This window comes from Manis javanica, chromosome 7 (genome assembly GCF_040802235.1).
Source record: "Manis javanica isolate MJ-LG chromosome 7, MJ_LKY, whole genome shotgun sequence".
In the NCBI taxonomy this organism is placed as follows: Eukaryota; Metazoa; Chordata; class Mammalia; order Pholidota; family Manidae; genus Manis; species Manis javanica.
Window position 1 is genome coordinate 68,256,450 of NC_133162.1, and position 25,505 is coordinate 68,281,954.

At 38.9% G+C, this 25,505-nt stretch overlaps 1 protein-coding gene across 6 annotated transcripts in view; it reads left to right on the forward strand.

Annotated features, from left to right (window-relative positions):
- Positions 1-25,505, forward strand: part of NRG3 (neuregulin 3) — a 1,059,087-nt gene that overhangs the window by 273,211 nt on the left and 760,371 nt on the right. The gene's annotated exons all lie outside the window — the stretch shown is intronic.

A 25,505-nucleotide genomic window follows, 5' to 3' on the forward strand; every position in this document is an offset into this window, starting at 1 on the left:
TATGGAGGAGATGCTTTTCAGTTGTTAGAAAATGACATATGGATTCTTTATATTAAAATTCTCACTTTCTGTGTTCCTTCCCAGTCATTTCCTCTCTTAAGCCACAGAAAACCATTTTTGGGTTAGATTATGAGAAGGAAATGCTTTTGGCATTTGTGGAATAAATGAAGGATTTAGATCTTCAGTTTTGCATTGGACAAATTTGCTGAGAACATCAAATATCCTTTCCTTGACATTTCTGATGCCCATCATTTTGATGACATTTGATTCATGGACTGTCAACTGAAGATATCTTATATGCCTCTGCCTCAAAATGCCCTCAGACATTTTTAAGAGCTCATTTAAATTTCTGATTTCTTCTCAGCATTCCTACAAGCAGTCTGAGTTAACAGATTAGCCTTTCCACCTTGAGTTTACAGTTAGGGACCAGAAAAAATCAGCCAATAATAAGCATGTCCATGATGAAAGCACACCATGCATATGCTCTCAATTTGCTTGAGATCTCAGTACCTAGAAGTCGTGTTACCAGCACACAGTATTCCTGCAAAGCCAGATACTGCTGTCCAGGGGCTCATTTCTTCTTCAGTTTCCAGTGGTACTATTTCTGATTGTTTATCATATGCATGGCTAATTTAAAGTTAGGATGCCCTTCATCCTGGTTCCCTATCTCAACTAGAGGTTTCAAATTTCAACCCTTGTGAGATCTTTATGTATCAGTAAGTCAGTATGCATAGAAGAAAGGGGATCATACATAAGATAATTGAGATTCCTTCCAAGTTAGGGTTGGGCCTTTAGAGCCAACAACTTGCTCTGAACTGTTAAGTCATGAGAAGATAAAGATGTGATACTAAATTCACACTAAGCATCTGGTGCCAGAGTATCAAACAAATGCATTGGATTATTTTAACTGATCTTAAGCATCAGAGCAAACAACATCTCCAGCTGGTCCATTTCCTATATTTCAGCAAATATGATGAATAAATAGGTTTGTGCATGACTTGGTAAAGTTCTGTAGCTGCTTTTGGAGGCAGAAATAACTGGTGGTCTGTCTGATTGATTAAATAATTATTGACCAATTTAGACATTCAATATCAAAGTTCCTTATTACATTAATCCAGTTTTAAAGATATGTACCTTCATAATGAAGTAGACAGGATCACTTGCTGCTATCTCCTGGGCCTGAACTCACACTGTTCCTAGAAAGATGCTGCAGCCAGTGGCAAACTTTATTATAGGTCTGAAACATAGTTGTGAATAATAGTTGCCTCTTAGAACTAATTGATCAGAAAAATAACTATTAGTAAGGTTGAAATAATAGAATTTGTGTCCTGCTTCAGGATTATATGTGGCCAAAATAACAACTTAGATCATGGGACTTGAAAGGTGGAGCAGAAAGCATTTATTTTGCACCCACTCTGTACCTGCGACTCCGCTGAGCACTGTGGACACAGGAATGCAAAGTGACAGGTCACAGACTGCCTGTTGAGGGTTTGGAATCTAGTGGGTTTCAGTTAAAACCCCCAAATCTAGTTTGTTGTGAACCAAGCATCAACACTCTGACGGTACTTTCCTCATCTAATTCAGAATGATGCCTATCCTTAACTTGGGTAAGTACAGTCAAAATGTCAAAATTAGACTCCTAATATTTTCTTACCACTAAAAACTGGATAAAGAGGTCAAAACAGAGCAACAATAATCAGCTTTCTGCCTTTTGGTCTGTAAAGTTCAGTTTTCAGTGGCCTCTGTAGCTGATGATACACAATTTTCTAGATTGTGTCACAGACAGAACTCAATTATCTAGAATTTTCCTTCATCCAGATTTTTTTTCAGTTAAAGTATGTGTGTGTGTGTTTTTTTATTTACCAATCCCACTTGTACTTATTTGAAAACATTTTTTCCCCCAGGGGAAGAAAATTAAAGAAAATGTAAAATGCCCAAAGATAGGACACATTCAACCTGAATGAAATAATTATTAACTGATTTAAATATCCAATTTCCAAGTTGCCTTCTTGCATTATTCCACTTTTAAAGAGATTTCCTTTCATGTGGAAGTAGACAAGATCATTTGTCTGCTATCTCTGGGCCCCAAATCACACTGTTTCTAGAATGTTCCTACAGACAGTGGCATACTTTATTACGGATGTGAAACATAGCTGTAAATAAAACTAAATTCTGTATCGGAAAAATCCAAGGTGAAATAGAAATCCATTTCCTGGCAACTGCTGGTTTTCCGCTTAGAAAGCAATGGCACTGTGTTGTGGACATTGCTTCTAATTAGCAAGCTTATGAAATATGTTTTCTCTTTGAATAAAATGGCCATTCTAGGCATAACTGCAGTCTCAGCCGTGCCTTTTTGTTTCCGGTTATTAATTTGCATTTAAGATGCATCAAATTCATTAATTTACTGAACACACATGGAAAATGCAGAGCAGTTAAGTTTATAAATGATGCCATCATGCTTCAATATATTTGTGTTAATGACATTCTATCACATGAAAGGTTCTAATTTCCTTGTACTTGATGTTAACTGGTGACATTAGAATGCTAGGACTGTGGTAGTATTTGTCGCTTTAATTGTACTAAACTGACTAGATACAAGTAGCTTATTAATAAAGCTTACTGTTACATCCTCATTGTCCTGGCTGTAAACTATATAACTATTATTATTTTTTGCTTTGGAGGCCTCAAGCTTTTTCAATATTATGACAGTTACAATACTGCTGAAGTCTTTAAGGAGAGAATAAATATGCTAATAACATTCTGGATGGGACTAACTCTAAGTGAAAGTGAGGAGGGCAGCACTAACCGGATGGATAATTTTCCCCTAAAGATTCCATTTATTATATGACAGTGGATGTAGGGTACTAAATAAGCCCTCCCCGCAAAATTCTCATCTTGCTTCATCCTTAGTTTAAAATCTTTCATAGTAGGAGGTTAAGCAAACATTCAGGCAATGCGCAACTATCAGAACAATATTTTAATATTTATGTTTAGCTCAATCACTGGATTTATGAGTAAATCTTTGAATAATTTCAATATTCAGCAAGATTTTAACTACTATCTTTGAGTTTTACTGATACTTTTAGTTCTTACCTATATGTGACCCAGTGCCTGAATCAAAAACTGCATGTATTATTTTTCTGCCAAGTTTTGGGGCAGAATTCAATTATCTTCAGATAAGCTAAAAAGAAACATGTTCCCCAGGCTAACAGATCAACAGTGTTTGTGGTAGAATTGATAATATTTCTAGTGTATGTTTAATTTTTATGAGTCAACTCTGTTACTTCTGTTAAGATTCAAACTACCTGGTTGACTTTCTAACACTACTGTATTCACCCATTGTTTTATTGATTTGGCCACTCATTTCAGATTGAGGGAAATTCTCACTGTTAATCTGGTTTTAAACCCCTTTTGTATTTTTCTTAGCTATTGAAGAATCCTCTAAGCATTTCCAAAGGTTTCCTTTGCCAGGGACTTCTGAATCAATAATTATATGCACAGAGCAAAGCACACTAAAGAGTTTAGTTTACTCTTTAAACTGTCAATTTGTTGAAACTTGAGCAAATTGTCTTTAAATTTGCTGATGCAGTTTTGTTTGACAGTGGCATTTTATTTATTAATTCATTTTCTTAAGTTACTTTCTAAAAATTACGACACAAGAATAATTTATGACTTCTTCTAGCCTCAGCAGAAATAAAACAATGCCAATCTGTCTCTTGGCACCAGACTTCACACATCCCTCAAATGAGCACCATTTTATACTGATAATATCTAAGAGTTAGTTTAAAAAAAATCTGGAAATAGAGACCACTGGATAGTGTTAGTCTTGCTTAGGTTTACTTTTATTGTGCATAATTGGATGTACATCCATTCCACAATTTCTTTGACCTGTCAATTCTCACTATCTAGAAATACCTGCCCCCATGTGTATGTGTACACACACACACATACACACACCCTTATAGGTATATTATGTATATATGTGTGTATATATATATATTATGTAAGTATAGTAAATAAGTATGAGGAACTACTTGAAGGACATTTCTGTCTTTCCAAGAAAAGAGAAAGCAGTCTTTTTGAAATGTGATATTTGCTAGAGTAAAGCATGGAGAATAAAAAATGGTTGAGCTTCATGTAGGTAGACATTCTAAGATTATGCATGTGTATATTCTAGTTTGTGTTTATAATTCATATACTTCCTCTCTGTTCTTTCAGTGCTTCGAGGGACTAATTTCTACAAATTTCTTTTGTTGTAAATGTGCTTCATATATGACTCATTGGAACAAAACCCTTTCCAGGCATTTAGGCTGTGATTTCATACCAGATAGAAGGAGCTGTTTCATTCCTGTGACCTGCAGACTAAAGTTCAGGCAGGGTGGTAGGGATACTGCCACAGTCTTCTGCCACATGGGGCCAGTTTACCTTGTCCTTTTCTATCTACAGACTGTGGACTTGGGTTTCATAGAAAGAAGGCTGAAGGAATTAATCACTTGGGAAATACCCTGCTGATCACATCTTTTCCCTTGAAACTCCCCAGCACAGGTCTTAGTTTTTGACTCAGTGATGGTGAATGGACATGTCTGTCCACTACAGACTGTTGACTCCTGTGAGGTAGCTTTATGGTTTTGACCTCCCTAGCCTCTGTTAACATTTAAGAAAAGCACACACACACACACACACACACACACACACACACACACCACACACGGAGTGATTCTAGGTTTTTATACTTGCATAATTCTGCCAAATCATCATGAATACTAGAATTCCTTCTAGTCACTTCTATTGTGAATAACTGCTATTGAAATACAAAAGCAAAATTAGGTGTATAACTGATTTTTCCCAATAAATATTTACATCCTTAAGATGGGCCTCTAACCAGGCATGAGAACACCCTAAGCTGTCAGTGCAGTTCACCTGTCCCTTTTCTCTTCTTCCAAAGATGCATGCCTTTCTGTGTGAGATTTCCCAAGTCCTGATGCTTTAACATTCATTTACTCACTGAATTAGAGATTTCCAGACTTTATGCTGTTTAAAAAATTTTTTAAAAGCTGAAGAGCATATTTAAAAAGCATACTATTCAAAGCCCAAGAATACATACTCTGAATTAGTTGTTGCCAAGTTTGGCCAAGAATCTGTATCTTATCAGGGTTTTCTGGTGACTCTTACTTAATTCCTCCACGGATGTCCAGTTGAGGAATACTGGAAAAATTGGCTGCAGGATTAATCTATGATTTCAAAGCCTTGTCTTCTTGTGATGGCGTAGTTGTGAATGCTGATGAGTGTCGCATTAACTGATTCTTTCAAATGTAGCCATACTCAGCCTGCTATCTAATGTCTGACCCTCTAGGAGAAAACAAACAACAAACACACACACAGGGGGCCAGTTGGTGGGAATAATAGGTCGCCATTAGGGACAGTGGGCCACACAAGGGAGGCAGAAATGATCCTGAGGAATCCTGATGTTCAGAACATGGCCATTCAGAGAGAGGAATGAGGCATGGGTGCATGTTAGGAACAGTGGGGATACCCATGCTTCTGGTTGCTGCCTCCCTTTATGTGTGAATTCCTGTGTTTGAACAGGGCTTGGAGAAGGGTGTACAGAAGCAGGGTCTCACTGGGAATTTGTTATTTTGTGTTGGGCTGAATTCAGGGAAAAACTAGTAAACATTTGCAAGGCACTATGGACAGTAAGGAGCATGACATTTACAGTGGGAAAGTCTATGATAAAAATATTTAATGAGCCTGGGGTTGTCTTAGTGACAGAGGTCTCAGAGTCAGGAATAAGGTATGAGATTCCTCTTTTTAAAACCACAAAGGCTCCAAAAGCAGAGAAATAAAGAATGGCATCAACTTAGACATGGCATTGGTTGAAGAATGCAGATGGATACCCAAATGTTTGCAAAGACTAAAAGCCAAAGGTAGATTCTGGGGTCAAGGCATAGAACAGGAATCCAGGAAGCAGGGAGAGGACACTAAATACAATGGATCCAGGACAATTACTGAGCATTTGGGGTGTCAGTTGTCACTTACTAGTGTGTGTGGTTTGAAATAGAGTGTATGGGTGGGTTGAAATGCCTCAAGGTGGGCCAAAGCTGTTATTCTTTTTGAGCATGATTCAGTGCACTGGTCTTCTGTAGGTTACCGCAATACATAATGTGCAATTCAGGTCAGTGGTTGGTGTAATAACCAAGGAGGTACCTATAGCGAATATTTCTGGCCTACATTCTGCCCATATTTCTCATTTAAAAATTGCCTCTTGTGTGTTGTATTTGTTCTAGGAAGGTACACCCATTTGAATCAGCAGTTGGTCATTTTCTTGCCCACTGGAGTCAGTATGATTTAGAGGAAAGACAAGGAATTAGGAGTCAGGTAGAGTCCTGGGACTTTCATATATGGCCCTTTTGAGTACATTGTCTCTGTAAATGAGATAATTATATGTACTTGATAAGGGTTAAATAAAAGAGCCTATGCATCAGACTTAGAGATACCTTAGGTATTCAGTAAATATTAATTGCTTTCTCCTTTTGTATTTTAGCCTTCTTTGCCTTCACAAAGTTTAAATCTTTTGATTTCTTCTCTGCTCTTATTCACTTGGAGCTTTTGTTTAATTATCTTGTTAAGCACTCAGTGGTTGATTTAAGGTATGTAAAACAAGCATTCATCTATTCTACACCGTGTTTCAATCCTGGGCCACATCTATCTTGTATTAGGTGATCTTTGAAGCAGCTCTAATGGGAAATGGTCCCTTGAGACAGGAAAGCACCTGCTTCTGATGTCTCCCAAGCTCACATGCCCCAGGATTTGTGACCTGTGTTTTGTAATGGGCAATGCCATCCAGACACCTGGCTACCTCTCATTCCAGCCTGCTTTTGGTGAGGAATGACCACACATTAATGACAGTGACCAGCTATTCTAGGGTAATGTTTAGTTAAAGGACAATAAGTAGTCTTATACACTAATTAGTAGGAGGGAGACATATAATAAAATTCCAGAGAAACAAGTCATTTCTTTATCAGTCATTTTGCGAAAAATAAATCAAGTAGAACAGCGTTCAGTTTCTTCCTGATGGACACACATCATTTTGGTGAAGAGAACTCGAAAAGTAGAAAAAAACTTTGACTCTTATTCAGATCATCTGCATAACTCTTGCGTCTACAACTGAGGATACTTGTGGCCTTTGTAACATTAAGCAGAACAGATAATTCTAATCTTTGGTTTCCTCATAGGTAAAGAGAGGACGAATATGCTTCTAACTGGTTTGTTGGGAAGGCTGACTTGTCTAGTGATTGCAGTGCCCCCAGGATAAAGCTGCGGACAGTGAATGTTAGTCCCGTTTTCCTTCCTGTTACCTTTTGAGAATTAAGTTCATTTGTTTTTTGGAAGTACTTTTTCCACCTTTCACAGCTCTCTCCTCCTTTGCTACTTCTGCACGTATGAGACAGCCATGCAGTAGCTCATCAAGGGATATGGCTTCCAAGGGGAAACAGCTGCATCACTTAGCATTGCCCTGACAGTGCTGGGCACTCATGCTAACATCGGTTACTGATGTGAAGCCATTCTCCTTGGCATGGCTGGCTCCATGCATTCACTAGAATTGGTGTGTTTCCCCAAACCTTAGTCCACAAGGAATTGCTAAACTGAAATGCAACCTTTGCTAGGTCTGCATGGAAAATCCTGCTTGATTTCATGAGTGGGTGAAAATACCAATTATTCACCCAATTGAAAAATAATTGCCCCGAAGTTGGTAAATATCAATGAGAAGTAAATTTCATCATGTATTTATAGCATATTTGACTTTTTCTTTAAGCCTGAGGAGCCTCAGAGTGCTTGGCTCTAAAATGGGAATGCCAAAGTCCATGCGTTCCCGCAAGATTTTCAGAGACGCAAATGGACAGTGCATATATGAAGGAGCTATAGATGCTTATAGGATGTTTTTGGCATCTGGTTAAACTCCCAGTGGTTTTATTATTGATATTGTTTATCTTTTATAAGATAGGAATTTTTTTTCTTTGCATCCCCCGCCCCCCACCCCCCAGGCCATTGAAACAGGTAAGTAAGAACAAGGGTTAAGTGTTAGGCACCACTGAATATCAGTGAACCATACAAAACTCCAACATGACTAGCCAACCAACGAGGCCTTGCTGTGGAGGTGGACAGCATGCTTAGAGTGGCTGACAGGAGATATTTGATGACTGAGTTAAACTCCTCAGGTCTTGACATAAGGCATGTATCAAGCTGTTGATGGTAGCACCCAGTTCAGGAAAGTAATTTTTCAATATTAACAATCAGTGCAAATATTTAAAGTCTGTTTCTACCAAAGAGAATGCAGAGACAAAAGATTGTGAAGCAGGGTTATAGAACCTATGTATTTCCAGAGCTTGCTAAAATCCAACTAGAAGGCAGAATGTTTATAAAGAATTGCGTATTTCAATATTTTAGTATTTATCTTATTTCAAATGTCATTTGGTTTGTGATTTTATCCTGAAAATACATTGCAAGTGCTCTCTGTGTTAGCACCTGAATTCCGATTTATTACCTCTAGTAAGTGAGCATCATATAAGAGATTCACAGGGCTCAGCCATTCAAGAAATGTGGACTTTTGAAATTCAAATTCATGTGCCATGTGGGTGACAAGCTGTAAAGGCAGATATCCTGCCTAAAGCTCTGTGAACAGTCATTTGCCATTCTGTTTCTCAGTAGCCTGTGCCCTCAGACTTGATGGGCAGATGCAGGGTGTGCTTCATTTATCTCAGTTCTTAAAATTCCTTAGTAGGTAACAGTGAAGTCCTATAATAATATTGATCATTTCCCTTGCTAATGCATGAATTAGCAAATGCATGCTTATGTATGTGTGATATTAAATTTTGGTACTTGGGATATGGGAGGAGGTGGGAAGTAGAAAAAGGGGAGTAGAGTAACCATAACCTGCCTGGCCTAAGATGGTTATGACTGACAGGTGGGTAACCCCAGGTTGCTTGCAAAGATGATTGCTTTTTGTCCCCATCACGGTGCCCTAGGCTATAATAAAGAGATGCTTGATCAGGAAATTGGAGACTTCCCTTATAGAGAGTGAGACCTGGTGGTAGGAAGTGACAAAAATAAGGAGGAGACTGATGGGGCCCCAGCCAGCTATAGAAGGAAAGAGCAAAATAATAATTACAGCTTAGTGAGAGTTTTAGTGTCTAGATATTTACCCACATAATGCCAGACTTTGCTCCTTCGCTCCACATGCATTTCCAGACTTCTCAGAATTCTTCAGTAACTAGGCAGGTCAGGTTTGCAAGCTGAGTTTCATTAATATTGGTATCAGTTCGGATTTCAGTAAGCAGACACCAAGAGCCATTTGTAAAAAGTAATTCATGTTGTATACTGACCATTCTCTCATAGCAACCATATCCCTATTTTAGAGATGCAAAATCAGTGATTGCTATTTGAGCATTGTTGTAGGTGGTGCAATTTGTGTTTGATCTCACATTTGATTTATCTTGGGATCCATAATCTCCTGTTTCAGGCATGGATATAATGCTGTCACTTGGTAAATCAGGGCACCTGAAATTCTGTAAGGTGGCTACTTACCTGGTTACTTTAGCTCAGGTTGCTCTCTCGAACCAGATTCTTGATGATAGGAGGCAAATCAAAGAAACATGGCTGAACCATTTACCTGTGTAATTAATTATCTGTATACTTCTTTAGTTCAGCTTCTCTAAAGAGATAAATACAGGTCAGTTGAGAATACTCAATTCCATCCTTTTAAGGAGAATGATAGTTTACTACTCAACTAATTTTAACATGAATATACACTACAACCAAAAATACAGGAATGACAGTCTCTAAAGTCCTTTGTAAAACTAGTGAAGGAAGGAGGCCCTGCCCCAGTCCGGGCTAGGTCTCTGCCTGTGCCAGCTAGCCTTCTTTTGTAATGAGGCTTTGTAAATGAGTCCCTTTTTAATACACCCCAGATCTTTTGCATAGCTTAATTCATGATATTCATTAATTAACTTCTTAATTCATGATAATCACCAGTATTCATGCACATGCAAAAAAGTCAACCTCTGTTTAGGGTCTTTACTAATTTATTTCAGTGAATGCAGGCTTCATTAGTTCAACATTCAGGATCACTCCTTGTTAATATCCTCAGTTTTCTCTCTTTTACCCAAACAGGTCTTGTCTGTACTTGTCTTTTTCATGGGCCCTCCGACAGTATATTCCATGAAAAGGAAAAGCCTTAGGAAAGAAATTTCTGGAGGCTTTGGAGCTAATGGATTGTTAACATCACTGTCTGATTCTCTTCCAGGGCATTCATTTATGTTTGGTTCCCTATCAACTTTTATGGCAAACAGTTCTCATTATGCTGTGTTGTGATCAAACTTTATCCTCTGCTAGAAGGCAGGGCTTTGAAACTCTGCATCTTGAAATTGTTGACTCTTCTGATTGGTAAGTTCCTTTGAGTTCATCCAATTCAAAATATTGCTGATATTTGAATCCTTTCTGATCGTTGTTGATAAGTTTAGTGTCGGGGAACTCACTCCTACCCTCCCACCCCCTCCATCTGCCATTCATTCTGACATCTCTAAAAGATGTTGACTTAAAGTTCTTAATTGTAAGCTGAAATATTTTGCCTTGTATTCTCAGCCAGTTTTTCCTGGTGGCTCTCTTTGCATCTAGGAAAATGGTTCTCAAACTTTTGTGTGCATCAGGATCCCCTGGAGGGTAAAACAGATTTTTCTCCATGTAGGCCCCAGAATTTCTAATTTTCGATAGGTCTGAAAGAGGCGCCTGAAACTGCATTTCTAACACATTCCTGGATGATCTTGATGCTGATTCTCATGTTGAAAATCACTGTCTAGAATATGTCCTCTCGTTATCCCTCCAAACTCTGGAAATCCTCAGAGGATGCCTTTTGGTCGCAATCCCAGTCCCTTGTTTTCAACCTGTGGTTTCTCAGTTCCGTCACCTTCCACCTGTCTTCCTGTGTCCTCCTCTTTGTCTCTTTTTCCCCCATTTGTCTCTCATTGGATTTCAGGGGGCCACATAGTCAATATCAATGCGTGAAACCGTCAAAGATGGCTGTGGGCCAAAACCTGCTGACTTCCCTCACAACTGAGGAATGCAGGCCCCACCCTAAGCCTTTACATTTCTTTTTTTTTTAAAGTACCAAATCTCCCTAATAAAATTTGCTTTTCAGCTGAATTTGACCCCAGGGAATAATGGTTTGGGTCCTCAGGGCACAGTAATTAAAATTCAGCTTGAAACCGTGTGTATAAGCACAGTGTCAAGGACCTACCCACAGTTGTTTGGTTTTCTCTTACATGTAACCAATTCTTAAAATAAGTTTTAACCCATTAGAAGTATTTTTCTGATTACAAAACTACCCAGTAACTGATATTGATATAGGCATGAGATAATAGGAGCAAAACCAAATGTAATTGATTAGCTGGGCCACCCTGACTTTCTTTCTTACCATTATTTAAAATGTAATTGCTGGGTTATGTTTCCAAACGTTGATTTTAGACATCCTATCATGCTCTTTATTGCCCAGGAGGAGTTTCTATGTATTTATAGTATTTGTGTTTTATGAGCTTTTTATGTTTGTTGGATGTAGAAAAATCAATTAAAATGAAGCAAATATTTTTGAAACTTAACCATATTTTTGTCTTTGTTTTCCCAGAAAGTTCTTCCACAGAAATGCACGCCATGGGCAGCATGCCTAATGCTTTCTGAATAAGATACCAACAGCCATGTAGTGCATGTTGAAAATTAAAAACACTTTGATTTTTTTTTCCTAAACCTTAGTGGGATGTCAGATTAATAAGGAGACTGCATGTTAACTCCCACAGGGTTTTATGGGTTTGATGGTTTCACACCTGTTCTGGTACAGATGTGTAAAAGCCCTTGTCCACTGTCCCCTTCTGGCCCACCACTTAGTTCTACCTTGGCTGTACCTTGTTTTTCATTGTCCTTGAGTAGAAGTAGAATGGAGTAGAATTAGCAGATCTTTAATTACAGTCCTTAAGTGAGGCAAAATCCACTCTAGACCAGCTCTGCTGCAGGATAGGCAGGAGTGATTTCCTCTGGAGGGCACCTGTCCTTCCAAGCTCCCTGCTGCTCCCACCAATCTAACCCTTCCTTGGGGGACCCCTGGACCACCTCACAAGTCCACCAACTAAAGGGGTAACGTCAGCCACAGTCGCGAGCTTCCTGGAAGGACCTTTTTCCAGCAGGTGTCTGTTCAGATGGGGCAGTGGTTGGGCTACTGCAGGTCGGTAAATATTTTAGATACCAGCCCTTTGTGGGAGATGAAGACTCTCCAGTACCCAGGAGCCAGCAGGCAGTGCAGATGTGTGAGTGCAGCTGCCAGGCGCTCCTGCCCTGTTAAGAAGCAGCAGCTCAGCCTGGCCCACCCTTGGTGTTGCCAAGGTGACCCATTCTCTGATATCTGAAGCAGCAGTTTAGGCAGTTTTTTTTTTTTTTTTTTGGTTGACATCTACAGATTTTCAGAAATTTGCTCATTAAAAACAAGAACCAAACTGCAGCTTAAAATAGACATACCAACCAGACAGAGCTTATACACAGAGAAGAATGGACATCACAAACTCCAGAGCAAAGGGCATCTGGGCACTCAGAGATCACTTCAAAAAACAGTAAAATGCCTGACTTCCATCTGTTTTTAATGCTGACCAAGGCTATTTATTGCCAGTTTTAAGAGCTACATACTAAATTTCACAGAATAGGGACTTTTTCTAAGCCCAGGACCTTTTCTGTTTTTTTTTTTTTTTTGGTTTTTTTTTGCCATTGTATATATCAAAATAATGATACAGATAGGAATAAAGATTAAAAACCCCTACTGATGTTCTGAAGTAGTTCTATTTTAGAAAAGAGACACCGTACAAAACCTGAGCTTTGTTAGGAAAAGAAGAAAAATGACAAAGCGATAATTTACAGAAAGCCTAGATAGGATTTTCAATCACCATGTGCAAAACACAGCAAAAATATATACTAAGGATCAAAACTATGCACTGGTCAAAATAAACAAATAAACAAACAAGCAAAAAACAAATACTCAGACCTGGCTTAGCAAGAGAGGTACATAAAAGAACACAGGGGTGGCTGAGGAAAGAGGATCAGGAAGAGAGAATCCTGCACAAGTTGGTTGCTCAGCCTGGCAAAGGATTTTGCAGAATCACAGGGTGTGGTGCACAGAAGTCCCTGAGTGTGAACTGAAATCATGCTTGACAACGAATCAGTGCAATGATGGAAATGTTGCTTTATTTTTATTTTGCTACTTTTATGTCTTTCATAATGAAAGTAAAGGTGCTTTTCTTTGCCTCACTGGAACCTTACACAGAGGAAAGCCCAGCAGAGCATACAGGGATGAAAAAGACTAGATGCATGACAAGGATCAAGACTCCTTGAGGCCCAGCCTCTCCCCTATTCCTGTTCTGGTTTCTCCTGTCTGCTTCTCTCTCCCTGGTCTCCATTTTGTAAACTTGCTTCCCCTCTGAAGGTGTCTTGTGCCATTTCACTGAGTTTGTAAGGTATTAGGTTATATGTTAATTGGTCTCATAAAGGTTTATCCTCTCTGGTCTTAATGGATGAAGTAAGTGAGCTTAAACTCCTTCTTGCCCTTCTCCTCTGACTTGCCCAGTGTGATTCAGTGAATTTGCTTTAGTTTGTGTTAATCTGTGGTGATACCTGTTCGTAAAAGAGAACTGCCTAATGTAATGCCTCTGTGAATAGGCTCTGACCAGAGTCCTGGATTCAAATCCTGACTTATTATCTGAGGGAGTTTGGGCAAATTAGGGCATCTCTCTTGAGTGCATTCTTTCTCCTCTGTGGAAGGAATTATGATAGTACCTATTTCGGGGGGTTATTACAGGGATTAAATAGATGACATACAGAATAGGCTTGGCGTAAGTGCTTGACATATGGAAAAATATCCAGTTAGGTTGTAAATCAGCTGTGGGAAAACTTTTTCTGTAAAAGACCAGGTAGTACATGTTTTAGGCTCTGTGGGTCATGAGCACTCTGTCTCAACTACTCACTCTGCCCTTGTATCAGGGAAGTAGCCATAGGCATACATGAATGAGTGTGGGTGGGTTTCAGTAATCTTTATTTACAAAAACAGGTGGCAAGCCAGATTTGGCCCACATACTTCTCTTCTAATCTCTCATGTGTTTTAGAGGTTTGTTGGGGAAACATTAGAAATCATGGAAAAATCACTGACATGAATCATTTTTAGGAAAAGAGAGGTGTAAAATTTTTTTAAGTGATAGCAATCAAGTGTTTTTCCAGTCAGAGCACTTTACCTATGCATTTTAAATTACTTCCAATATAGAGTTAGGGGATAGAAACTCAAGGGTCAAACAAGCTCCTATTATATTAATGATAGTCCTTATGATAGTGTCATACTTAATCAGGATGTTCATTAATCAGGATGTTGCCTTTGTTCATTTATATTTTGCTTTTTACTAAGGGTATATATATTGTGATTTACAGGGAGAAATTAAATAGCTTAGATGTTTGCATAGATATAACTTCTGGAATACTATGGAAATACTATACTACTATCCCCACCTTGAAGAAATAGTATTAGGAGGAAAGTAACCATTTTGCTAGGACATCTCTGTTTTCTTTCCTGAAAAAAATTCCTAGCATATCCCCACTACCTTCTGCTGGCTTTATTGAGATTAATTGACACGTTAACATTTTGTAAGTTTAACATTTAGGAGATTAAGAAGTACAAAAGTGGGAGCTTATTAGTACCTCCATCATGTCACTTAATTACTATTTCATTTTTGTGGTAAGAATATTTAAGGTTTACTCTCTTAGCAACTTTCAAGTATATAATATTGTTAACTGTCATCACTATGCTATACTTTGGATTCTCAGAACTTATTCATGTTTTAACTAGAAGTTTGTGCCTACTTACCAACATCTTCCCATTTCCTATGCCCCCCATCCCCTGGCGACCAATAATCTACTCTCTGTTTCTGTGAGTTTCTATCCACATGTGAGTGAGTTCATAAAGTATTTTTTGTTTTCTGACTTATTTCACTTAGCATAATACCCTTAAGATACATACATGCTGTTGCGAATGGCAGAATTTCCTTCTTTCTCATGGCTGAATGTCAGTTCTTTGTGTGTGTGTGTGTGTGTGTGTGTGTGTGTGTGTGTGTGTGTGTGTGTGTGTAGCTCACATCTTTATCCATTCATACATAGATGGACTTAGGTGGTTTCTATACCTTGCCTATTGTGAATGATGCTGTAGTGAACATGGGAGTGCCTATCTCTGAGATCATGATTTCACTTCCTTGGACTATATATGTAGAAGTGAAATTGTTGGATGATATGATAGGTCTATTTTTATTTTTTTGTAGAACTTCCATACTGTTTTCCACAGTAGTTGTGACAATTTACATTCCCACCAACAGTCCTCCATGGTTCATTCCCTTTTCTGAACATCCTTACCAAAATTTACCTCTTGTCTTTTTGATATTAACCATTCTAACAGATGTAAGGTGATGTGTCATTGTGACTATGATTTGCCTTTCTATGATAATTAGTGATGTTGAGTATCTTTTCATGTATCTGTTGGCCATTTGTATGTGTCTTTGTGCAAAAATGTCTATTCAGGTCCTCTGCCCAATTTTACATTGGATTATTTGTATTATTTTTGCTTTTGGGTTGCAGGAGCTCCTTATATATTTTGGATATTAACCACTTATTAGATAGATGGTTTGCACATGTTTTCTTCTATTAGTTAGGTTGCCTTTTTATTCTGTTTTACTAAAATCTCGATCTTATTAAATTTGATTGAGAGAAAATTTGAAAGATATTTAAAGTGTCCATTTTGTTGACTTGATATATGTATACTTTGTAAAAGAATTCCTCCATCTAGTTAATTAACACATTCATCGTCTCATGTATTTATCTTTATTATTATTTTTTTGGTGAGAACAGTTTGTTGTTGTCCCACTTACTTATTTTTGTTTTTGTTGCTTGTGGTTTTTGTGTCATATCCAAAAAAAGTCATTACTTAGATTAATATCAAGGCTATTTTCCCATGTTTCTTCTAGGTGTTTTATGGTTTCTGGTCTTATGTGTTCGTTATAATCCATTTCAAGTTAATTTTTGTGAGCAGTGTGAGAGAGGGGTCCTGTGTTCCCAATACTGTTTATTGAAGAGACTATTATCTCCCCATTCAGGACCGTGTTCTTTTTTTTTTTTTTATAGCTGAGCCTCCTTAGAACAGCTGTTTTGAATTCTCTGTCAGGTATGTCACAGGTCTCTGTGTATTTGGGTCAGGTACTGAAAGATATTTATGATCCTTTGTTGGTGTCATGTTTTCCTAGTTCTTCACGTTCCTTGAAGTCTCGCGCAGTCACCTCCAGCCGCAGCCCGGCAGGGACCCCCGTGGGTATGCTCGCGTCCCATCTCTTGCTCCCTCTTGTGGTAGAATTGTGAATCTTGTCCGGTTTCCCTCAGTCCTGCACTGCAGCGGGCGGAGTCCTGACAACTTTCCTCTCGTCCGGGGCGCGGCTGACGCCGAAGTTCGGGGCCTCTCCCTGGCCACCGATTTGGGCCGACTTTCTGTGTGTCCTCCCTGGCAGTTAACCGAAGTCCGCTGTCAGGGATGTGCACAGGGAGCTGGCACAGGAGGGCTGTGCACGGGCGAGGCCTGCAGAGTGCTGGGGGCGCCCGTGAGGCAGGTGGTAGGATCCGGCAGTCGGCGTCCTCAGGCTCCCGAGCAGGCTTGTGGATGGAATCCAGGACCCGCGTTCCGTTAGCAGTCCTGCCCGCTGCTCTCCTGGCCTCTTCCCATCCGCCGGTCAGGCAACTCACGATGCGGCGCTCTGGATGAGTGGCGAGCTTCGGCCTGTCCGGCGGTGTTCCGCACAGCTTGGGGAGCCAGGCGCTCACTCACACGCTCACTTTCTCCAGCAGGAGAAAGCAGGGACTGAGGAAGGTACCTTTTAGCACCGAGCTTCCGGAGAGTAGAGCGTATCCAGTGTATCCAGACTGATATTCTCTTGCCCATCGGTGTGCTGGGACTTGTCTACTGGACTCCGGACCTCTACAAAGTCCTTTTGGTCTGTGGGTGATTGTCCGGGACAGTGTTTTCCAGAGGCTCCCGGACTGTTGCCGGAAGGCTGGTGCTGGCTCGCCGGGAACGAGCTCTGTGCGCCTACTACCTGGTGCTTGGGTGGGTGTACTCTTCCCAGTCCACTGGCATACGCCACTCGATCCCACAGCTTCCGCAAAGGCACTTTCTCCCTGGACAGTTGCCAACTTATTGTTGAGGGGGGATACAGTGTAGGGGGTCATATTCAGCCATCTTGCTGATGTCACCAGACATTTACCTTTCAAAAATAGGTATAATATATTATAGAGAACTGAAACTGCCTTGAGGAGGTGATAATTGTATTGATGAACTATCACTAACATCCTATTGTCCCATATATTGCAGCGATTATGAAAGAGACATAAGGAAATGCCAAAAGCGCTCTCCGCTAGGCCTCAGGCCTCCAGCTCTCATATGGCTGTTGTATAAATGCTAATTATGAATACATCCTGAGAAGGAATGGCTTAATGCTAACATGCACCTGCTAATTTGATATTCTTACTTACCATGGCCAAGTAAGGCATATAATCAAAGGCAGTGGAAGACAGAGGAACATTCTGTACTTTGTTGGCTGAGTCAGGCTGTGGATTTGTTTCACGTTTGTTATATAGCCATTTATTTAATTAAAATAATATAAAGTGGTGACCCAAGATCATGTAGCCATATTTAATATGTATATAAGCTCATGTATTTAATTCCCAACATTTATGTTTATTCTATTTATAAAAATAATGAATTTCAGTATGGAACAAAGTATGGAGATACATAGAAAGGGAAGCAGCAGATTCCCCTCTTCCTAACCTCAGTTACTAACATGTCTTCATAGTTACATGTATCTTTTTATTGTTGTTTTTTTTAAGGTATTGATTGATATACACTCTTTTTTTAAGGTATTATTGATATACACTCTTATGAAGGTTTCACATGAAAAAGCAATGTGGTTACTGTACTTACCCATGTTATCATGTCCCCCTCAATACCCCATTGCAGTCACTGCCCAACAGTATAGTAAGATGCCACAGAGTCACTATTTGTCTTCTCTGTGCTACACTGTCTTCTCCATGATCCCCCCCACACCATGTGTGCTGATCATAATACCCCTCAGTCCCCTTCTCCCTCCCTCCCCACCCGCCCTCCCCCATGTGTGTATCTTTTTTACTTTAAAACTAATGGATTATTTTCTGAATTACATGATCATAATTATCCAATAGAAAAATACTTTTAAGTACAGAAATGTGAAAGAAATAATATAGTTTATTGTTAAAACAGAGACTTTCCTTTGTTCATAAGACTTGACCATTTCCATTTTTGTGGATCTGGAGAGAACAACTAGATGGCTAGATGCTTGTTCTAAGTTGTCTTTCTTAATTTGAACATGACATTAAAGACAAAATTTAACTTTTTGGGTTCTCAGAAAGAAAAACCATGTAAATTCCCTACATTTCAATAGATTGTTTAAAAATTATTTATGTTTTCCGTAAGTATTCATTGTGTCCCTTCTATCTTTAAAATCAGATATACCTGGATCCCAGTTATCAGCTCTATTCACCAGCTGGGTCACAGGGCCAAGTAATACAATTCCCCTAAGTCTTAGCTTAATCATCTAAAAACTGTAGAATAAAGCTTGCCTCCTCAGAGGACGTGACCTCTCTGGAGTGCCTGGCAAGAGCAGATACACAATAACTGTTAGCCAGGTTTCCTTTCCCTCAATTAATGTCACTATCATCACCTATTAATTCTGCCATTGTATTTGGGGAAATGTCCTGTTATTAAATATAAATATCACTTGGGTAAACATCTCCATAAAGCATTCTTCAAAGAAGAAATTCCCAATGAGATTCCAGAATTTGGGATTTGCAGAATTTATCTTCTTAGTCAAACTTTGGCTCCCATGCAGTTTACCCACCAGAGTGGCTTTAAGAAGATCCGTGACATTTAAGATCAGGTTGGTATGTTCGAGATGCCTGTTAGTTTAGTTTGTTATGTTTTTAGTGGCTATTAATATAGGTATGATCATCAGCATGAAGTAATAGAAGTAAATTTAAGTTGGAAGCATCAATTGTTATTAATTTCCCCAAGGAAAGAAACTAAAATGGCATAGTAGTACATATATAGCAACAGTGGAGTTTATATATGTTTTTAATTTATCCCTTAATTTTCTTTAAACTACTCTGACACAGCATCGGCAGGTAGCCCGGCCTACAGTAATGATGGTGATTTAATAGTCATTATGAAGCTGGCCAACATTCTTGTGATTTGCTTATGGGGACACTGACTGTGGGTATCTTTTGATGTACTATTAGGCCCTGCTAAACCCATTTAAAATAGAGTTTACAGAGAAGAGAAGTATATTGTCTTAGTGCAATTTATCATTCAGTAATAATGGTGAATATCACAAGTCAAAATTTAAGGCCAAATGTAACTCAAGAGTGAGCTGACTAATGTGCTCTTGAAGAAAGTACATTGCTTTTGCATTTAACCAAACAGCCATTTAAAAGTATAAAAAGCTATTTAATAGCTACAAATCTTATCCCAGAAAGATTCAATTGTATTGAATCTTTAATACAAAATGAGCCAAAGAAACAGGTTGCTGACTTGTTAGAGGAAAAACCAGTGTCTCAGATTTTTTTCTTATAAATTCCTTGCCTCATGTCAAAGTCACTCTGATGGCAGGTTAGAGGTCATCGTCTAACGAAATTTATGTCACAAAATATGGCTATTCATAAGATAACCCTGAATCATTTAAAATATTACGGCATCAATGAAGCACATCTATTAAATACCAATTCCAGGAGGATAGGGAGGTCTGTTAGGGAGAAATGGAGTATTAACTGAGAAATATGGGAAGAATCCAAAAGTGTTGAGGAATACTATGTAGATAAGATGGCAGCAATGAATGCCACTGGCAGAATATATGCAGTGTGACTGGAGACTAAGTACAGATGAGCATAAAGGAGGTATAGCAAATACTTGCCAGGTATGAAATTTGAACAGAAATACTTCTAGGAAATGGACCAAAGAGAATATAGATCTTCCAGTTTTGTGGTATGTTTCAGAGACTTTAAAACCCCACGCAAGCATTACCAAGTGATGTTTATGGCCTGGGAGAAAGCCATGCACATGGTGCTGTTGCTCTGGGAGGATGAAATGATGTGATGGCCCTGGGGGCCCTGCAGGTTGTCCAGGCCATTCTCTCACCTTTGGGCTCCATTATGATTGTTGTTGCAATAAAGTGCTTGTGCTGAGCCAGTTTAGAAAACGTGATCTCCATTTACTAGAAAGGGAATATTTTGTCTTGCTGAGATGGTAGCTGAACCATGGTAAGGAAAATACATTGAAATGAATTAAAAGTATAGTCCAGTTATATGTAGAGACTCACATTTTATTCCCAAGGCTTCTTATAAAGGAGAGTGGCTTAATACACTGCCTATTGAAAAAATTAATTATTCATTAGGGAAAGAGCTATGTTTGTATATATTCTCGAAAATTATGCTAAATTTAGTTGTCATTTAAATGTTTGAATAACATATTTTGCCTTGGTTTTTAGTCTTCTGTAAACATGTCTGTGGTATCCATTGAAGGTACATAGGCTTTGATTTTTCCAAGTAGTGTTTCCTGGTGTATGTGTCTGTGGGAACAGGTTTGTTCATGCGTGTGTGTGTGTGTGTGTGTGTGTGTGTGTGTGTGTGTGTGTGGTATTTCAAAGACCTCAAAAAAGAGGCCTTTTAAGAAAGGTGTTTCTGATGTTCAAATCTCAAGTCTCTTCATAAAATATATCTGTTTGGATAAATTGGATGTATATTCTTTGCTAAATGGTCCAACTACTGAATTTAATGAGGCTACAGCTGATGCCAGTTGTGAATGGAGGCTTTGCAAATTTATTGTCAAATCAGCTCTCCTCTTACATTGTTTTGAGATCATTCCTTTGGGCTTATGTACTTTTTTCTTCACATGTAAATAAGATGCCACAAACACTTGCTCTTGAAATCCTGAGATGTGGCATACTATTTTTATGGGAATTGGATCTCTCTCACTTTTAAACTGCTCTCCCTTATTTAAAATAAGTTTTTTTCTCCTTCAGCTTGATCATTTGCACACTGGAAATGAAATCTCTCATGGGAATTAGTTTACTGATTCAAGCTTTGCATTCAGGTGAAGGTGTGAAAAATACATGACAAGAATTTTATTCAAATGTTACATGAGAAGTGAGGAACAAGAAGAAAATTAGTCTTTGGCTGAAGATATGTATTTTTTCTTCCAAGCTTTTGATTCCCTTTTCTCTGAGAATTGGAAGGAAGGAAAACAAAATAAAACAGAACTGTTGAACAATAGGGAGGCCAGCTATGAAAATCATGATTGATTTAATCTTGCAAGCCAAAGACTTCCGTGAAGGCTGTAAGTTATAGACTAGGTGCATCAACTAAGGATAGCCTAGGAAGCTCATCTCCATGGCAGACATGCACGTGATAGGTTACGTATACCATGGTTCTTCATCACTGTCAGGAAATCAGTCTGGCATTTAGAGCCATTTGTAATCCAACTCTTTACTGCATCCTCCGCCTCCTATTCCCTCCCTTGCTCAGTGTTCCTAATGCTTCCAACTCCTTTCAGTTTCCTGAATATATCACTGGTTCTCTATTGCACTGTGAGTATTGTTCCTTTGTTGGTCACAGCCCTTTCCTGTTGATCCATCTATTAGACTATCTCTCAGTATTTAATTCCAGTACCATTTTACTTCTCCACCATCTCCCACTGGGTTGCCTAGTGACTGGATCCCTCAAGTCTCCCATGGTGCTCTGGGTTCACTCCAGTCATAGTTCTTTTTATGGAGTATTTTAAGCATGTTTTGCTTTTCTACCTCTATGATAAAGCTGAAAGAGCCTAGGAAATAGAAACCATGCCTTATTTAGGTTTTTAGTTACATACCATGTGTTGCCATCCCTGGCACATAGTAGGTACACAATAAATTTTGATTGAGTATAATTTGCAAGATGAGATGCAGAATAGAAGGTAGTGAAAAGAAGATTTATTTAACATTTGCAAGATGCGGTCCTAATTTTTTCTGGCAAGAGGGTTAAAAATACAAGTAAAAACAAATCACTCTTCTAAATGATCTAGAAAGGGAAAAGACACATGATGAACTCAGATGTAAAGCTATCTTTGAGTGCTGTCAGAAAAGGTCACATGGAGAGAGTCCTAGGAACTGAGTGGAGGGTGAAGTCTGAATTTTGTTTCACTGAGATGTGGTGGAAAGGCTTCGTGAATAGAAAGGCATTTGAACCAAGCCTAGAGGTTCTGATAAGAGGTTGTTCATTATTTTTGTTTCTTGAGTGGATATTTATTGAGCTCACAGAGCCTGCAAGAATTTAATCTCAGTATTTCCTCATAGGTTGACAAGCATGAATTTAATTAGCCTTTTCAAAAAATTAATAAAAAAGCAAATCATATTTCAGCCCCTAAATACCACAGAATCATATTAGTGGCTTGTGCTGAGTGGTGAGCTGAAAGAAGATGGTGTGCTCGCAGTGCCGCCCTGTCCCCTAGCAAAGCCTTGACTCCCCCACTGTGTGGGTGGCTTGGGAGAGGAGGTAAACCTAGTCTGGAGGCCAAAAAAATAAAAAAAGGAAAAAGAAATCATAAGAAAGTACAAATAGTAACCAGATTTGAAATTCTGTCTGCAAGATGTCTTTAAAATGTGCTTTTCTGTCATGTGCCCTTAACCAAAGCAACAGCAAGAAATGGGACCATCACCATTTTCCATTTGAATAACTCAGGGAACAGCAAAGCATTTGGTTCTCAGTGCAGCATTTTTCTAAATGTGGACTACTGAAGAGTACGTTTTAAGGATAAAGACTAAAATCCAGTGCAGGTGGTAGTGTCAACATGATTTCAGTGTCAGACCAGATACTGGAGTTTGAATGGACTGAAAGATTTATAAACAGCCAGAGAAAAGGTGAAACACAGCATTAATCAGGGAATTGTAAACTAGAACACTTATCAATTTGGCAAAAGTTAAAAATAAATACAATATTTGGAGTCCTGAGAGGTGTGGCTAAATATACGTGATAGTATACTGCTAGTGAGTTTAGACATTGGTAAAGTCTGTCTGCCTTGAGTGCAAGATGGACTGTCATGCTATTCGCTGAAAGAGGAAAACTGGTAGGGGAGGGCACAGGCAAAAAATTAAGAAATTAAGAATTCTGTTTGGAATATCTTAAAAGATATCAGGAATTCAGGTGGGGATATCAAGCAGGCCATTGTATATGTGAACCTGAAACTCCAGGAACAGTTCATTGCGGGCAGAATTGGGAGTCACCAGAATAGAGATGGTATGTGAAGCTGTGGGCCCTCATTAGTTTTACTTATTTCCCATCTCGGCTTAAATGGTCTGTTATGTGGAATGCACTGTGCTAGAATTTGTGTGGATGACACGATAACAAAAGCATTGAGTCCCAGCTTTAGGGAGCCATGTAATCTCATTTTCAATAGCTCCTATTAGAAGTGTTTCCTATAGGATAAGTCATCCATAAAACACATAAAATAATCACTTTATTTTCTATCTTTCATGGGCCAGCTTTTTGCATATATTGGCCACAGTCTTCACAGGGACCTGCCCAAGGTAGGTAATTTTTCCTCCATTTTACTGGTAAGAAACATGAAACTTCTAGAGGTTAAATGCATTTTATACATTCACTGGTTAGTAAATGGAGTTGCTTGATGTCAAAGCCTGCCTGATCTGTCTCACTGAAAGCCTGTTCTCCTTTCAGCTGTCCTTCACTACTTTCAGTAATAGGCCTGTTGTCACTAAATCCTTACCTTCTTGACCTATACAACCTGAAAAAATGATCATAGCATCCCTCCAGGAAAGAAAGGTATCAACTCCAATTAGTCTGTTTGATGGATGGAAACCCTGGCTTACTTTAAGTGAAGTAATTAAGCTTGGCCAGGGGCAGGTCAGCCATAGGGAAGCTAGTCCTCCACATTATTTCTCAGATTCATATGCTGCAATGCATTGACTCTTACACCAATGTATCTAATGGCTTGATATGACAGAGTGCCCCATCACTCTTGATCACTCCCCACCAGTGATTCCCAAATTCTCCTATGAGCTGCACAAAGCTTATATAGACCAGGAAAACTTCCTGAATGGACTGGAAAATAAAACTTTCAGAATCATTTTGTTCTTAAAAGAAAGTAGACCAGTTTCTCAGAAATGAATTCTTATTCTTCAAAACTTCAGCAATTATCTGTTGAATTTGAGTTTAAGTCAAGCAAACATTGATCCAAGGGTGGGTTTAGGAGCTCAGACATTGCTTCTGGTGGATGGCCATTAAGCATACTTGTGAGCATACTCGTGAGCTAAAACTTACACTTTGAAAAGTGCCAGATTATTCAACAAAAGTCATCAAATTTTCCTGGTTTTTATTTTTGGATTACCTGAGAGGTGGACATCACAGTGTAGGCTCTATTATTATCAAGTGCCCTGCTCTGTCTGAAGAGGTGCCATCATTTGGTTGATCATTTTACATGTTAAGGATACTGTTCTCATTACAAAAGTTGGCTACTGACTTTTGACATTGTCGTCACCTTGTTCAACTCATTTCTTTTTGAGCCAGGGAAACCCTTCTGAAAGTAAGGAGGACAAGGACAAGCCCCCAAGGGCTTGCTGCCCTTATTCACTGAAGCCAGGAGATATGTACCAGGTTTCAATAGAGTGAACTTCTACTTTCTCAGTCTATGATTCTTGTTACTGACAGAGAAGCCAGTAAGTAAAACCCAGACAACAATGTAGATATGTAACCATGGGAATTATTCCTTTCCAGAGAGTTAGAAAGCCAGGAGCTCTTTCTAGCATGTCAGCTCAGTTTAACCCTTTATACATAAGCCAAAATCATTACTTAATTCTTTGAGTCACTAAGCCTCTCCACACCTGTCTGTGGTCTTTTATCTAAAATAGGATTAACTAGACCATGTGAAGCCCCACTTCTGATTACTAGTTGCTTATTAAAATGCTATTACCCCAATGGGCACCAGTTGGCAGGGTAATAGAGAATGGAGTTTGTGCTGCAGATTATTGCTCTTCTATTAAATTCCTACTATGTGCCTGCCTTCCTCCACCTCATGGCTGAAAGTATGTGTATCACTCATGCCCACAAAAGAGGCCCTGTTTTTGTTTTTCCTGTCTCTTGTCAAGAAGTCCCATTAATGTATATAGTTTCTTCCAAATTTACCAGCTCTTCAACATGATTTTTTCTTTATTATTCTCTCTTCTTAAAAAATTTACATTTTTACCTTCCACTCAAGCACTGTTTCAAAAATTGCTCACATCTGAAGGAAAGTCTTGATCAAATTCTCAAGGAAAACACCTACCTTGTTG